The sequence below is a fragment of the Lutra lutra genome, chromosome 10 (assembly GCF_902655055.1).
Source record: "Lutra lutra chromosome 10, mLutLut1.2, whole genome shotgun sequence".
In the NCBI taxonomy this organism is placed as follows: Eukaryota; Metazoa; Chordata; class Mammalia; order Carnivora; family Mustelidae; genus Lutra; species Lutra lutra.
In genome coordinates, this window is record NC_062287.1 from 56,839,319 (window position 1) to 56,856,083 (window position 16,765).

Consider the following 16,765-nt stretch of genomic DNA (forward strand, 5'->3'; position numbering starts at 1 on the left):
GCTTCCAGGTTGGTGAACACGTCAAGAGCTGGGAAGATTGTGTCCCTTCCCTCATACTTCACCCTATGTACCTCTTCCATTTGGCTGTTCCTGAGTTGTATCCTTTAAATAATCTGGTAGGGGGCGCCGGGGTAGCGCAGTCAGTTAAGCATCTGCCTTTGGGGCAGGTCATGATCCTAGGGTCATAGGATCAAGCCCCACATCAGGCTCCCTGCTCCGCGGGGAGTCTGCTTCTCCCTCTCCCTCTGCCCCTCCCCCTGCTTGTGCTCTCTCGCTCAAACAAATAAAATCTTTAAAAAAACAATAATAATCTGGTAATAGTTCAATAAAGTGCTTTCCTGAGTTCTGTGAGCCATTCTAGCAAATTATCAAACCTAAGAAGGGGGTTGTAGGAACTCCTGAGATACAGCTAGTCAGTCAGAAGCATGCGAGGTCCAGGATTGGTGACTGGCACCTGAGCTGGGGGATAGTCTTGTCCTGTGGGACTGAACCTTTCCCCTGTGAGGTCCAGGCTACCCCCTCAGAGTCGGTGTCAGAACTGGCTGACATCAGGAGGGGAAAACCCTGCACAGTTGATGATGCCTTCCTCTGGGGCAAAGATCAGGCAGGCTGACTGCCCATTGTAAAAGACTCCAGTTGCCTCAGGTCCAGGTTCCTTTATCGGAACGCAGCCCACTGTGTGTGCAGGCATTACTCGGCCTTGTGTTCTACTGCCCTTGTGGGAACTGGGGCTTGCCGAGCCAGTGCTAATACCGACATTCTCCGTGCTTCTGTTGCTGAGGAACAAAGTTCTCCGTCTGCAACCAGGGGTCAGGTCTTCTGCCAGCATCTGTCAGAAGTGCAGTAGGCTAACCTGTCAGCTTGGATGGCCCTTCAAAGTTCTTGACGATCCTTGTTTCAGAATTGCTGGTGGGAGATGGAGGGAATTCGTGTTTTCGACAATTTATTATGATAGTCAGCCGACTCAGGCTTGGAGGACTCTCACCTTAGAGTGAAACTGTGGGAGAGTTGGCCTTCCTTCGGAGCTGGCCCTTTCCTCCTCTGGGAGGATGCTTCTCCCTTTTTGCTCCAGATGCCAGGAAGCTCACAGTCGAATTTCTCTGTGCTTCTGCCCTAGCGTCCACATTAGTCTCAACCTTCTGGGCTCCTTGTATGTTCCTGCTTCTGTTTTCTGAAAAATCAATACGTAATCTACCTACCATAAAATGCACATTTTCAAAATGTACAATTCAGTGGCTTATAGTATATTCTCAAGATTGTGTAACCATCCCCACTATCTAATTTCGGACCATTGCCCTTACCACAATAGAAACCTTGTACCCGTTAGCACTTCTCATTCCTCTCTCCTTCCATTCTGTGGAAGTTACTTACTGACTTTCGGTATTTATAGATTTGCCTATTCTGGAGACTACATGTAAAGGGGAATCATAGAATACATGCCTTTTTTTTCTGGCTTAGTTCACTTAGCATAATGTCTTTAGGATTCATACATATATGTATGGCTCAGAATTCCATTTTCACAGGTGAGTAATATTCCACGGGAGGGAAATACTATGTTTTGTTTGTCCATTCATCGGTTAATGAACTTTTGGGTTATTATGGCTAACACAGCGATGAACACTGTAGGAAGTTTTTTTTTTGTTTTTTTTTTTTTTTTTGAGTACACTGTAGGAAGTTTTTGCATGGATACACGCTTCCAGCTTTCTTGGATATATACCCAAAAGAGGAATTGCTGGGTTCTATAGCAACTCTACGTTTAAGTTTTTGAGAAATTGCCAAACTGTTTTCCAAAGTGGCTGTGCCGTTTCACACTCCCAGCAGCAATGTATGGGAGCTTCAATTTCCCCACTTCCTCTCCGACACTTGCTACTTTCTGTTTTTTTCATTAAAGTCACTATAATGGGGGTAAAGTGGTATTATATTGTGATTTTGATTTCTATTGTCCTAATTACTGCTTTTTCATGTTGTCATTCCCATTTTAACATTTTATTTTATGTATTTCTTATCTGAGGTTTGACATTTTTAATGGAACCAGTGCCCCATGGAGTAGGAGAGTCAAGGGTTTCAGGGTTAGTCTTCCCTGGGATACCTTCATCTGCTACTATTAGCTGTATGACCTTGAACGAGTTACACATCCCTCTGAACCTTGGGTTACCCATTTATTAAACATAGTATTTGCCTTTCATGGTTGTTGCTGTTACCGTAAAGTACATCTGTGATACAGCTGTGGTTTAGGCCTGGCACAAAGTCCTCAGTGAATCTCTCTAAGCCCGCGAGTCTGACAGGGAGGTTTCCAGGAGGGTCAGGAAACCGAGGATGGGGGCTGTTGGATTTTAACTTAGTATCTGCTTTATTCTAGCAACTTTTTACAACAGAGACATTTCAGGATGTCTCACACATCAGCCTCTCTGAGTCTCTATTTCCCCTTTGAGACATGAGAAATGAGACTGTGCCCCATGATGTCAATGTTGGTGAATCTATAGGGTTCCTCCTAACATCTTTACAAGTTTTGTCTCCTGCTTTAACCATCAGACCAGTTGCTGCCTAGAGGAGTGTCTCCTCCCTCAGATGAAGGGCTCTCCAGGGTGAGGTGGGAAATGAATTAACACTGTGTAGGAACCTACAGTAATGCTACGTGCACAGTCTTATTTACCACTCTGTGAGTTTTCAGGTATGCTCTAGCGTCCCATTTTACAGGTGGGGAAACTGAAATTCCAAGAAGTTAGGTAACTTGTCTGAGATCACACAGCCAGCAAATACTGGTGCCTAGATTCAAACTCAGCTCTGATTTCAACATCTCATTTCTTTTCCCTATGCAGAGTGTTGCCCCCGTCTCTGCCCCTTAATCGGAGGTGCTCAGGAAAACTTTGCTGACCTGAATGGCTGGTTCTCAACCCCCTGGCTCAGCAGATACAATGTCATCCCTTTGGGCTGAGATCTGTCTCCTAGACACCGCAGGTCAGCTCACTCCTGGGGCCACAGAACAGACCTCGCTCAGTCCCAGCCACCCCCCACTCCCAAACAAGTGCTGCGCTGGAAGTCAGGGTACCAGGATCTGCCCGCACTACTAGAAATGCAAGCCACCCAGGGCTCAGCACTCGTCCCAAGTTGGCTAAGTGGAAAGTTGCACCTACTTACTCCTGGGTCCCTGGCATCCAGCGCAGTGCTGGGCACGGAGACCACAGACCTAGCCTAGGCCATCTCCGCAGACCCACAGCAGCACCCTGGCCAGGCCTGCCCTCCCATGGCAGTTGCTAGTGACAAGGCCAGCCCTGGGGCAGGGGGAACAGGAGGCCACCTCCATTTGCCCAGGCTGGGGCTCTGGCCCTTACCAGACATGCTGACAGTCAAAGAGGAAGAGTCTGAGCTGGGCCACCAGTACCCACCAGACTGAAATAGGAACCCATTTCAGAGAAAAATGGGGAAATGGGCCCGGGACCAGAGAGCTGGGGTGGAGTGTCACTGGGGAGAACTCTGTAGACACAGCTGCCTGAGAGTCTTGTCTGGCCTCTGCTACAGAGAGCACCAGTCGCCAGACTCTGACGACTCATCCCTCCTCTGGGGAGGACAAATTCGAATCCCAAGTCCCATGCTTTAAATTCTCTGAACCTCAGCTTCCTCAACTGCAAAATGGGGAGAACAACAAGGTTGGTTGTATTCGTTGGTTCAGTCTCAGGACTTTGGAGCACTTGGCACCTAGTAGGTGCTCAATAAATGGCAGCCATTGCTATCCTCACTTCACCTGCTCTTTCAGCTCAGTACTGCCTGACTGATTCATTCATTTGTTCTCTCCTTCATTTATTCATTTGGCCAACCAGCCAGCACATGCCCACTAGGTGAGTCACAACAGTTAAGAATAAAGTCTCTGGAGTCGGGTCACAGTTAAAAAACTCCAGAAATGTCACTAGTTGGCTGGGTAACCCTGGGAAAGCCACTTCCCCTCACTCAGGCTTCATTTCCTACGTGTAAGATGGGAATCATAAGAGCACCTCTGGAGGGGGCTGGATGGGAGAACGGCATGACAGCAGCCAGCCCAGAGTCTTGGAAGGAAATGTGGGTGGCAGGTGAGCCACACAGAGGAGCCAGGCAAGGCGCCAGCCCTGCAGACCACGCCAGGCTGGGAGCGACAGGCAGTCAGGCCTCTAGGGACAGTCACAGGATGAGGCGATGGTGGGTGGGAGGGAAGAAGAGTCAGCAGGCTCAGAGACAATTGCTAGGTTTCTGGACCATGGCCTGCTCCCTTTCTGGTAAACTAGGAAGCAATGAGGAAACACACACACACACACTGATTGTAAGAGGTGTAGAGGAGAAAAGCCCTAGCTAAACAGAGAGCCTTGGGCAGCGTGGGGTCACCCCACCCCGCCAGGCCAGGGGAACATGTCCACACACACACATTGCACACATGTGCGCACACACTCACAAGCTGCATGTTCTCACTTGTGCATACACCCCCAAGGGCTTGCATACACAGGCTCATGCCCCCTCAGAGGCACGAACTTTGTAGTCTGCAAAGAGCCTTTTCACTTATCATCTCATTCCATACGGAGGGGTGAGAGGTTGTCCCTGAATTGGCCTGGGACGCGTTCCGGAGCAAACATGATACATGAATCCCAGACGTCTTCAGGACACACCCAGGGCCCATCCCAGGGTGTGCTGCCTAAGTGTCCCCCGTCCCCCAACCCCGGAGGTGTTAGCAGGAGCTAGATGGCACCAGAAACCTCAGGAAGGTTTGAATACAGCTTCCTACCCCAGATTTACTTACTCACCCCACTTCACTCTCCCTCAGTAAATCGCACTGCGCCTCAAGAACTCACTTTCCCCACCAGTCACACATGGTCGGCTCTAGGCTGTCCTTTGATTGAGCTGGGATGGCAGAGGCAAGAGTTTCCCAATCCCCTTTTCTGTGGACCCCCATCGGGTCACCTAATCCTTCTTAGCCTCTCCCACCGTAGGCTCCCAGAGGGCTCTGAGGGCAGAACCCAGCCTCCTCCCTGGGGGACCCTCACCAGCATACAATACCTAACAGTTTTCAATCCTCAGGGGGCGTCATCGTTATCCCCATTTTATAGAGTGAGAATTGAGGCCTTAAGAGGGAACATGTCCTGTGCCACTCGAAACTCAAAACCAGATGAACATGGCTCCCAATTTTATCTTCACTATTCTACCCCTCCACGGAGCGCCCCCCTGCCCCCTGCCCCAGTACCGAAGTCTTCATCTCCTCTGTCCTGTGTGGGCTGCAGGCTCCAGGTACAACCAGGATCAGGAAGGGAGGAAGACCCCCGCGTCTTCTCCCACCCCCACTACAGCCTGTGATCGGCCACAGTGGCTGCAAGGGGGACTGGGGTGAAGCCTTGAGAGGAGGTGAGAGCTCAGGGTCATTGACCCAGAACACTCACCCAACAGTTAGTAAGCTCCATGTTGGTCCACGAAGTGTTGGAGCAAATTCTGACTCCCAGAACAACCCCTAGAGCTAGCCAGTTCCTGCGCCGCAAACTGTCACGTGCATGTTTCACAGAAGTCCAAGGAGGTAGCAAGAAACCAAGAAATCAAGGAGGGGAAGTAATTTGCCGCAGCACAAAGATGGCAAGAGGCAGGGCTGGGGCTCAAATCCCAAGAACCAGTCAAGCTCATTCAGCCACTTCCAGTTGTGAGCAGGGCCCCCCATCGTCTGGGTGTGCTTACCTGGGTGTACTCGCCCATTTAGTCTGAGGGCTGTTGGGATGAGAGTCTGAGATTGCCTTCCACGATGGCACCGGAAGGCACTCCTCAGTAACCATTTTTCTCCTCCTCCTTTCTGCCCTACCCCTCAGCCCTCTCCTGGCCTTTCTCAGAAAGGTCTGGAGAGAGTCCTGGCCCTGCTTCTTGTTGCCATCGGGAGCAAATAACCTGATTTCTTTTTTTAACAGTGTCTGGAAGATCCATTAAGAGAGGCTGAGACCCTGAGTTAACAGCTCTGTCATCTACAGCTCTGACTCCAGATGCCACCCGCTCCTCCTAAGGGCCTAAGATGACTCCTTGGATTGAAGGTGATTTGGAGAAAAAATGGCTGAGCCTGAGCCACCGTCCTCTTGACAGCTGTAACCCACCTTCAAGCTTGGGCTTGACGAGAGGGCAGACAGGGTGGCTCTGCCTAGAGCCAGTGGTGGCCTGGGACAGCCCCTCCCCCTCCAGAAGATTGGTTCCCCTCCTCCTCCTCCTCCTCCTCCTCCTCCTTCTTCTTCTTCTTTTTTTGTCTTGTTTTGTTTTTACAAATACTTATTGGGTACCTACTCTGTCCAGGTAATGTCCAAGGCATCTGAGAACACAAAACAAAACCCCACCCTCACACCACTGACATTCTACCAGGGAGACCAGTCTATTTTAGTTAGTGAGTTTAGTAACTACAGAGCAGGTCAGGTAGCGCGCTGGAGAGCAACATCAGGAAGGGTAAGGAGGGCAAAGCGCCAGGGGCTTGCAATCTCAGCCAAGCTGGACAGGTGCCATCACCATCCTCCCCCGCCACCCAGCCCAGAGGAAACCCCAAGCCCTGAGTCCCCATTCTGTGCCAGGCCCTGCCTCAGGGGTTCTCAGAAGTGGGCCCAGGCTCCGGGGCACAGGCCTTAGCTCAGGACCATCAGGGCTCTGGCATGGAGCATCCTGAGCCTGCCTTCCTCTCATGGCCATGCGGAAGCCTTCTGAAGGCTCCACATTCTCCAGTCAACTCCAGCGTCTCATTGTTGAGAGAGCACAAGACCCAGATAGGCACAGGTAGGGACTGGCCTGGATCCCACAACGGGGCAAAGGTGTCCTTGCTCCCCCTCCCGCCTTCTCCTCTGGCATGTCCACAAGGGCAGACTCAGGGCTGAGCCTCACGGCAGAGCGCTGGCCTAGGGGGGCTGTCTGTGCCCTCAGCCAGCTCCTGGCAAATGACTGTGAGGTGCTCCTCTGTTGGGCCTACCTGGTAGTCGCAGCCTGCCCCATCCTCCCACCGTGGACAGGCCAAAATGTCCTTCTCTATGCCCCAGGGGGCTGAGACCACTTCTCCCCAGCTCAAGCTCAGGTGACTAGGGTTTTGGTTAACTCTGCCTCACCCCGCTGTCTGACTTCGGGCAGGTCCCATCTCTTTGTGGACCTTGGTTTCTTCATCCATCTGACAAGAAATGCAGACACCTGTATCTCTTTCTGTCATAAAGAAGGAGCAAGCCACTGGCAAGAGGGCAGTTTGCAAACTTCCCAGTGCTATCCATGTGACAGGGGATATTATAACCTTAACACCCCTGCTTGTCTGAAAAACAGCCTCCTCATGCTTGTGGGACCCTGACGTAGCCCCCAGAGCAGGCCTTTGATGCTTAATGGGATCTGAGTGTAAATTCAAAAAAGACAAAAGCACCTCTGTTCCCAGTCCGCTGGCCGACAGGAAAAGCCTCTCCTCTTTAAGAAGATGAGGAGGGAGACATGGAGAGGGACAAGGCCAGGAGATCTGGGAAAGGCAATTTCAGGAGGAGAAGGTGGAGGCTTGAGGTAGGTATAAGGGTCACCCTCCTCTGTCTCAGGCCCCCGGGGCTGGGAGAGGATGAAACTAGATGAATTTGGGTACATGTGGTCTATAAGGGAGGGGGGTGTCAGCCATGTGTGGGTTTGACCCAGAAACTGTACAGGTATTCACAGGGGTACATGTGTTTAGAATTGTACCCGTGTGTCTAGGGCACACATGTGTGCCCATGGGAGTGACCCTGGAATGTCTATGTTAGTTCACACTCATGGCAGCCCGTGTCTGTGTCTCTGTGTGTGATGCACACATGTGCCCACTCCTGTGAACCTCTGGTTCACAAGCCTTGTTTTTCCAGGAGATTTGTGGGGTTCCTGGTCCCTGTAGGCTCTCGATTTTCTCTGGGAACAAAAGCAGTTACGCAAGAGGAGGAGGAAGGCTTAGAGGCTTAACTCAGGCTCAGGCGCTCCCAGCTCAGCCATGGGCGTAGTCTCCTCACCATGGGTGTGTGCCCTAGGTCAAAGCCCTGCCTCGGGGGTTCCTCAGACCCTCTGTGGCACGTGGGCACTGACCCCCACAAGTCACCCTCCTGTCCTCCAGCACTAGCAGGAGCCCCTCAGTCTCCGATGATAGCCAAGCACTTTACATTTTATGCCCCATGTCCTTGTTGGATGATTGCCGAACACGAACTTCAGAGTCCCATTCCCTCCCCACCTCACAGGCAGCCCCTGCCAACTGGGTCTTAGGGTCTCCCCTTCCTCACTCTGGGCTGGGCTCATAGGACAGCTCTGGCTACTCCACGGGGTAAGTCTCCCCTCTTCCAGAACCTGGGTTTCTCCATCTGTCCAATAAAGCTCTCTCTGCCCACAGCAGACTCGACCACTGAGAAGGCCCGTGATGAGCCACCAGTAAGCAGCAACAGTGTCCTGCACATCCCAGACACCCAGACACCCAAGGCTACAGCTCACTGGGGCCTTGCTGCTCCCCGGAGCCAGGAGGGAAACATTGCTCTGAGTTCTCTGCCTGAAACAGGAGACCACCTGGCCCCAGGCTTGGGGCTAGACCTGGTTCCTCTGGGGTCCCCAAGGGCCTGGACCCTCCTTGAGGCTTGCAGGCAGCATGCCTGGTGGTCTCCTCAGACAGGGTGAGGCTAGGCCCTCTTGTTGCACCTCAGCTTTCCTTCTCTGCAACCTGGGCACTCCGTTCTGTCTCTTGTCTGGGATCTGCTGTTACCCATCATCGGGAGGGTCAGAGGGGCATCCGAGAAGTGGTGGGGGAGGAAGGAGCATGTGCTGGCAGGGGCAGTCCCTTGCTGGTGCACACTCAGCACACCCAGACCCAGACACAACTCCGCACAACCCACATGGGCCCACACATACATGCAGGGGCCCAGGCAGCTGGCACCCTCTGGGGCACACCCCCACGCACACAGGCAGCCGCTTAAGTGTGCACTCTCATGCAGCCCAGGATACACAGGGCGACTGCTTGGCTCTGCAGCCAGTTTCATTCCAAGACCTTTCAGAACCAGGAGAGGGGTGCACAGGGAAGAGCTGAGTCCTTGGCTTCCGCCCAGAGAGGCTGAGGTTTTCCCAAGGACACCAAGTGGTTTTCCTGGCCCATCCTCTCTGGCCACTTGGCCCAAGCCCTGCCCAGAGTGCTCAGAGAGAGCAGGCCAAAGTCCTTTCGGGAGTGTGGTCCTCCATCTGCCCAGTCCTGTGTGTTTCCGGCTCAAGGGGAGGCCTCGGACTAATTAGTCACTCAGGATTTGGAAGCCGCAGGGGCAGAACGGGGGAAAGAGAGTTGTGGGGGGGGGCACAGGGCCATTGCTAGACAGAGAGGGCCCAGCCTCCCCCAGAGCCCTCACTGCACTAGATTTGTGATTCATTCACTCATTCTGTGTTTATCAAGCTTTTCCGAGTATCAGTGACCTAGTGGTGAAGCTTCTCAGCCCGTCTCAGGCTTGGCTCGGAGTCCAGTTTCCACGGAGCTTCCGGAATGGTGTGGGTGGGGTCTGGTCCCAGGTGCCTCCACAGCACTCTGGTTCTCCTCCTGGATTCCAGCCACAGCCAATCTGGTCCTCACCGCACAGACTGAAGTGGGAACTTCGCTCAGGAGCACTGGCATCGTCTAAGAACATGTTAGAAATGCACCCTGAGGCCCTGCCTTGACCTACCAAATCAGATCCCCAAAGAAGCCAGGCATACAGTGACATTTGAGAAACACTGATATAGAACATTCCATAGAGACCCAGTTCTTCTTCCCACTGGCCTTTCTAGGACCGCAAAGGCCCATTTGGGTAACAACTATATTGGCAAACACACAGTGCTTATAACATCTTATTCAACCTTCATACAGCCCTAAAGGGGAAGTACCATTACTATTCCCGTATTACAGATGGGGAAATGAAGCACTGAGCTGTTGGGTAACTTACCCAAGACTGATAGAACTACTAGTAGCAGAGTCAGGATTTGAACACAATGCTTTGGACCAATACACTGCCCTATTCAGCACCAATGTCTCTCTATCTGGGTAGGAGTCAGTGTGGTGAGATAGGCCATAAAAAAAGTGAAAAACTTAAGGAGACAGTGAACCTCCTCCTAAGAACCTAGGAAATAATCAGATTTTACTTGTGATTTTTTTAGAATTTACAACTCTGGGGGCACCTGTGTGGCTCAGTGGGTTAAGCCTCTGCCTTTGGCTCAGATCATGATCTCAGGGTCCTGGGATCAAGCCCATGTCATCTCTCTGCTTGGCAGGGAGCCTGCTTCCCCCCACCCTCTCTGCCTGCCTCTCTGCCTACTTGTGATTCCTCACTCTCCGTCAAATAAATAAATAAAATCTTAAAAAAAAAAAAAAGAATTTACAATTCTGTCCTCAAAGGGCTGGAGGCAGCGCAGACAATAGCCACACAGGCCACATGATCCTATTAGAGGCTGGGCAGAAAAAAACAGTAGAGAAATCTGGACTAAGATGGTGAGTGAGCTCCCTGGCAGCCAAAATAAAAAGGGAGGGAAGAACGGGGCTAGCAGTAGAGAGGTTGTGAGGGTTCCTGAGCTAAGCCAGAGTCACAGGGAAGGAGACAAGGGGGCCACTGGAGAGGTATTCGGGATGAAAGTTCAATGGGGCCTGATCACCAAAGGGAGGGAAAAGCCCAGAATCCACCCAAGCCTTTGGCTCCTGCTGGGGTGCTGGAGGACCCAGAGCACACAGATAAGGACTGGGCACAGCACCTCATACAGTAAGCACCGGTGAATGTGAGCTACCTGTTCCCTCTTCATTCATGGTAATGCCACTCCCTTCCTCACCCCGCTTCACACAGCCTGGAGGCTCAGGACTCTGGTGTCTGCTCTTCCCCAACCTCTGGAAGGCTCCTGCTCACCACCCCAGCCTCCAGAACCACTGCCCCCCAAGCTACAGCTCCTTCCTCCCCCGCTTGGGGGCAGTCGCGAGAAAAAACTCATGGTGAGCACTGTGCATTAGCAGGCCTGCTGTCTGGGCTCAGGGCAGGGCTGGGTGGAAAGGCTGCAGGTCAAGAGGTGACACCCAGGGAGCCTGTCCCCCCACCCTCCCCAATCTCATAAACTCTCAGCCAATCCTGCATTCTTCCAGAGGACAAGCCTCCCCAGTTCTTTCAGTTCTGAGACCAATTTCTCACATGTGGCTGAGACTGAGGCGGAGCAGAGAGGAGGGGCGAGAGGTCACAGTCACGGTGCCTCGTGCTCTATTTTCCTAACTCTTCACCTGATCGTTCATTTCTTCAGGCTCTCCTCACCTGTTCGACTAATATCTACAGTCTGGTCCAGGTATCCCACAACAAGACTGCTATCCTCAGGAGCAGGAGCGAGAGGTCAGGGCGTTTTAGTCCTGTGTGACAGTTTATCAGGCGAGCAAAGTGGGTTCTGGAGAGGGAAAGTGACTTGTCCAGGCTGACAAGAGGCCTGGCTGTCCACCTTCCACTCCCCAGCCCACGCTGACTTCCAACACGGCTGTGCGTTAATGGTGCCATTCTTGAGAACCCCACAAGAGTTTTTTCTATAACCTAAGGTACTTAGAGAGTCCCCGACACAGTGAGGTTTGCCTTTGGGGTCTCCTCAGCCCCACTTCTTTTTCTCTCCCTTTGTCCTCTTTGTGTCCCCTTCAGGAACTCAGTGATCCCACAGTTCCCTCATCCCGAGGGGAACGATGACCAACCCTGGATCCAAACTACTCCCTCTCTGCGGCCACCCCTTCCCTTGAAAGCCATGAATTCCAAGTACCTCCATTGCCCTGTTGGGGAAGGGCCTTTAGGTTCACTGTCACCCATCCCAGAGAACACGTGGTCATTTTACCAGGGACCTCTCCTTACCCCTTCCCTGACCATGGCAGGAAGAGCTCCAATGGCTGCGGTTGGCTGCACAGACATTTCCTGGAGCTTCTCAGATAATCCTGCAGAAGTGACCACTAGCATATTTTCTCTGGCAGTTTATAAGCTTGAAAGTGTCTCAGGCTTCCAGAGCCAGGGTCAGAATCCTCGAACACTTTAAGCTGGAATCAGGGAATGTGACAGCCGGAGCACAGAAAGTCAGAGCTTAGGTTATAGACTTCAAGAATGTGTGAGTTGAGATTATAGATTCTTAGGGCTAGGGCTGTAGTATCACTGACAATTACAGCTGGGATTGTGGATTAAAAGGAAATCTGACAGCTGAGAAGAGAGAGCTGGCCTTGTCACCCAACCAGTCAGGGATGGGCCAGGTCTCCAGAAACCCAGCAAAGTTCTGTCCTCCAGGCCTCCTGGAGCAGCACACAGGGTCTCTGGGGCCAAAGCACTCTGCGTGGGGACAGTGGGGACACTGGTCTGCCTCTGTCCTGTCCTGAGCCTCACTGCCAGGCCATCACAGCACCCTGCCACCACAGTGGATATATTTAGGTGCCCTCCCTAAATATGTTTCCACAGCTCCCAACACTGCCTTTTATGTCCCCTCCTCCTCCAAGGCCTCTGGGCACCTTCTCTAAACTGCCCCAATGAAGTCATCAGGAACAAGAGCTCTTGCTCCACCAATGCAAACATTCCCCTCCCCTAAAGAAGGCCCAGCTTAAGGGGTCTCCTGGTGGCCTCAGCCTGGAGCTCAGGCCCACCTGCTCTAACTCTGACCTCACCTCCTCCCTCCAGCTCCCAGGGCCTGCCTTGGGCCAGGGACCAAACATCCTTGATCTTGCCCTTCTTGACTTTCCTCATTCTAGACAAAGGGCACCCTTGCCCCTGCCAGTCCCCAAACACACACACACACACACACACACGCCAGCATTTTTCTGTTCCTCTAGTGTTTATCAGGAGAGAGAGTCCTCTGTCAGACAGCTACCCTCGCACTTCACCCCAGCCTCCCTTCCACACTCCATTCCGGCCTTGCCAGAAACTTGGCGTCCTCCCTTTTCAGACTGCATCTTCCCAGGAGCACAGAGTCACTTAGAGTACCAGAGTGATGGAGACCAGGGACAGGAATGGATTCCCTAGACATGCTTTGATGGAAGGCTTTCAGATTCCCAACTGCCCAGCTCATGAGAAATTGTCATTCCTGTGGGAATCGGGGTTCCTGGGGCAGACAGGGAACCCCTCATGTAGGGGCTCCATCACACCCATCATAGTTTTATCACCGGCAGTTAGTCTTATCACCAACAGTTAAGGGACTTTATGGGCTGGAGTTTGTGCTAGTGTTTTATATCCTTACAATGACCCTCTGAGGCAACTATATTAATGTCTCCACCTTACAAAGGAAGAAACTGAGGCACAGACAGGTTTTAACCAAAGTCCCACATGTAGAGAGTGCCAGAGCTGGGATTTAACCAAGCCTGGATCACATAACCACCTCAACAGTCCCAGGTGGTAGCCTGCTATAGGGACCCCCTTCCCCGTAGTCCCCAGTGGTCCTGCAGCCTCTTTCTGCCCAGTCGGTGGAGAAAAAGTGAGAATCTCACTGATGGTCAGGGCTGCACCCCAGAAGCTCAGCTCCCCTGCTGCTGAACTAGAAATAACCAATAGACCCCACTATAGTCCCCTTATGTGGGGTACACCCCCCACATCACTGGGGCCCCTTCCTTCACATCCCAGACACACCACCATCCACAACTCCAGCTTCCCATAATGCACCTGTGCTGCACACAGGCACCCACAGCACAACCACACACCAGCCACACCTTGTGTTAAGTCCTGCCACCCCAGTCTGGAGGACAGGCAGGGGACTCCTACTCTACAGGTGCCAGAGAGATCCCACCCCAGCACAAACCCTGCCAAGCCTTGAGTCAACTCACGGGATGCTAACTTACCCAAACAATATTTTACATTAAAACAAATGCGGAAATCTTACAGAGAGGAATGCAAAATCCACATGAATGCTGAAGATTAGGCGACTTCAGAGAAGCTGTGTGTGTGAATGTGAGTGCGGGACTGTTTGCACTTCCTCCACCCAGATCTGGGGTGAGCTTTCATTCTCCAGAGCCTTTAGGGATGCTGTGTGGAAAAGTAAGAACCACCCTGGGGTCATGGAAAATGTTCTTCCCCGGGGGTAACGGCTACACAAATGCTTTTCACCTTCCACCACCCGGCTCAGCACACCACACAGGGCCGCACATGTGCCACACACGGAATACACATCTCAAAACCCGCACAACGCGCGTATGTATGCACCACTGTGCGGCGGCGCCTGCCACAGTGTGCACACCCCCGGGGGCACACACGGAAACCCGGGGTTCCTCCCGCACAGTCACGCAGAGCTTTGGGAGGTACTGCACACACTTTCTGCGTGTGGTCACACCCCACAATCCACTGGTCACACGCCACACACACACACTAATGCATACAACCCGGCACACACATTTCCCATACTCCATACTCATGTCTTACACACTGTCAACACCACACACACACACACACACACACGCACGCACCCCTAGGAACCCCACCCCGGCAGGGCTGCGAGCCTGGAGCTGGAGCGGGCAGGCATATCCGGGACCCGCGCTTGCCGGCACCTCCTGCCCCTGGATTCCCCCGACCCGCACGCCCTTACCTGCGCCCCGCAGCACCAGCCGGCTCCAGGCGGGGAACGGCGCTCGCTCCGGTGCTGAGAGGCGAACTCGCACGCCTCAGGCTCTGGCGTTAGGAGGCGAACCCGCAAATCAACCGGCCTCAGGCGGCGGTCCCAGCTCCCGGCCCAGCGTCTCCCGCCTCCCGCGTGCCTCGCAGCCCGACCCCGAGCCCGAGCACCAGGACTGGGGCGGGGGCGTGGCCGGGCTGGCGCGCAGCCACGTTGGAGTCCCGCCCAGGCTGGACCCGGCTGGGTTGCCCGCCCCTTGAGGAGAGCAGGGGATGCCGAGAAGAGTCTGGAAGAGGCCACAGGCGTCGGGGGCGGCGCTCTGGGTTGGGAATCAGGACCCCTTGGACTCTAGTCCAGGTTCTGGCATCCTTACCGTTCCGTGGTCTCAGTTTCCCTCTTTGTACTGGGGGCAGTGGAAAGTGGTGATTCCTCAGGTCTTTGGGGGCTCTGACATTCTGCAGTTCTGAGCTGGTGGCAGAGAGGAAGGAATAATAAGTGTTATTTCTTGAGTACCTGTTATGTGCCAGACACCGACTATATTAGGTATTTTAATTCGTTACCTCATTTAATCCCCATGGCAATTCCAGGGACTTTTAAAATCCCATTTTACAGGTGGAGAAACGGAAGCACAAACAGATGAAGTGACTTGCCCAATGTTATGCAGCTGGTAAGTGGCAGACCTGAGATTTGAAACCAGGCAGTCTGGCTCTAGAGCCCAAGTACCCCTACAGCCCGGGTTGGTGGCACTTTCCACACCAGAGACTGCTCCCTGATCCTCATAACAATCCCAGGAGCCTGGTGTTACAGATCCATTTTACGGATTAAGAAATTGAGGTTTGGGGAGATTATTTTACCCTAGGTCGTGGAGCTGGTGGGGCATCACACTAAAGATGAGAGTTGGAGTGATGCTGGGGTTGTGAGTGTCAGGATAGTGTGATGGGACAGCACTTGGCACATAGGTGGTGCTTAATCAATGTCAACATTCCTCCTGGACTGTCACTCCCTGTGCCTCTCTTCTTTTATCTCCTAAAATCTCCTACTGGACTCTGGCCTCCACTTCCTTCATCCCTGAAACCTCTTTGACCTATGGCCCTCAGATAAGCCAGCCCCGGTGGCTCAGTGACCACTGCAGCTTTTATTCAACAACTGAGTTCCTAGTGTGTGTCAGGTTCTGTGGTAGACACTGGAAATGCACAAAGACAGTCCAGAGAGCTCTGGTTTCATGGAGTTTACAAGTCGGTGGGGAACACAGACATTAGTCACAAAAATTAATACATGATTACACATTGTGATGAGTGCTAAGAAGGAAAAGTGAAGGGCTTTATGAGAGATTATAATGCAGGGCAGGGGAGACATCCAGTTTAAACCAAGAAATTTGGGAAGACGTCCCAGAGGAAGTACCATTTAAGCTGAGACCAAAGTGAGTGGCTGGCCTCAGCCATTTGACAGTGAGGGGAAGAGAATCGAAACGACACAGAGGGCTCGAGGCAGGAAAGGGCTTCTCTGGTTCCAGGAAATGAAGCGCAGCCAGACTTGGGGGTGCCCCACGAGCTGGGAGGCATGGTGGGAGATGGGTTACAAGAGCAGCAGTGGCCATCCCAGACAGGTCTTGTGGCAATGGTCAGGAATCTGGCCCTTGTCTGAAGGGCCGTGGGAGTCACAGAAGTGTTTGGAGCAGCAGAGTGACATAATCCAATTTCACTTTTGTAGATTTCTCCAGGTGCTGGATGGAGAATGAGGAATGGATGAAAGGTGAAGGTGGCAGCAGGAGCCCAACTAGGACACTGGCTATAGTCGGCTTTCCATAGGCTGCAGGCTGGCTTTCCATAGTCTGGAAAGAGATGATGGTGGCAGCTCTGGTAGGGAGTGGGGGATAGAGCTCTGAGGACAGACCCAAGGATGTCTAGTGTCGGGGGCTCTCTCTGACTGGATAGATCTTGAGGCAAAGCCCTGTCTGGTTCATCCCTTTGTAGGGAGAAGGTGTTTGCCTGTGACTCAAGGGACTTGGGCCCCTAGAAACCCTCAGCTAGGGAGGCTCTCTCCTCTGCCTTCAGAGTGGCCCTTCCAAATCCCCCCTTCTCATAAACCCTAACTCACCGATATCCCCATCCTAGCTGCTGACCCCACCCTCTACTGGACTCACCAAGAAAATTCACTCACAAATGTTCACTGGCCCTTTCTTGCATCAGACAGACACTAGGATTGAGGTCAGGCTTTCTAGAGGGGGCTC

The 16,765-nt window shown here is 52.7% G+C and overlaps 1 protein-coding gene across 7 annotated transcripts in view; it reads right to left on the reverse strand.

Moving 5' to 3' along the window:
* Nucleotides 1-14,683, reverse strand: part of P2RY6 (pyrimidinergic receptor P2Y6) — a 39,430-nt gene extending 24,747 nt beyond the window's left edge. For 4 of the 7 annotated variants that reach the window (XM_047693244.1, XM_047693237.1, XM_047693238.1 and 1 more), the window contains exon 1: nt 14,509-14,683. The gene's annotated coding sequence lies outside the window, so the exon portion shown is untranslated. Of the gene's footprint in view, nt 1-5,203; nt 5,225-5,396; nt 5,420-14,508 lie in introns of those variants that run through there. The other 3 variants (XM_047693239.1, XM_047693243.1, XM_047693247.1) reach the window with 3 other exon arrangements.
* Between the last annotated feature and the right edge of the window lie 2,082 nt (nt 14,684-16,765).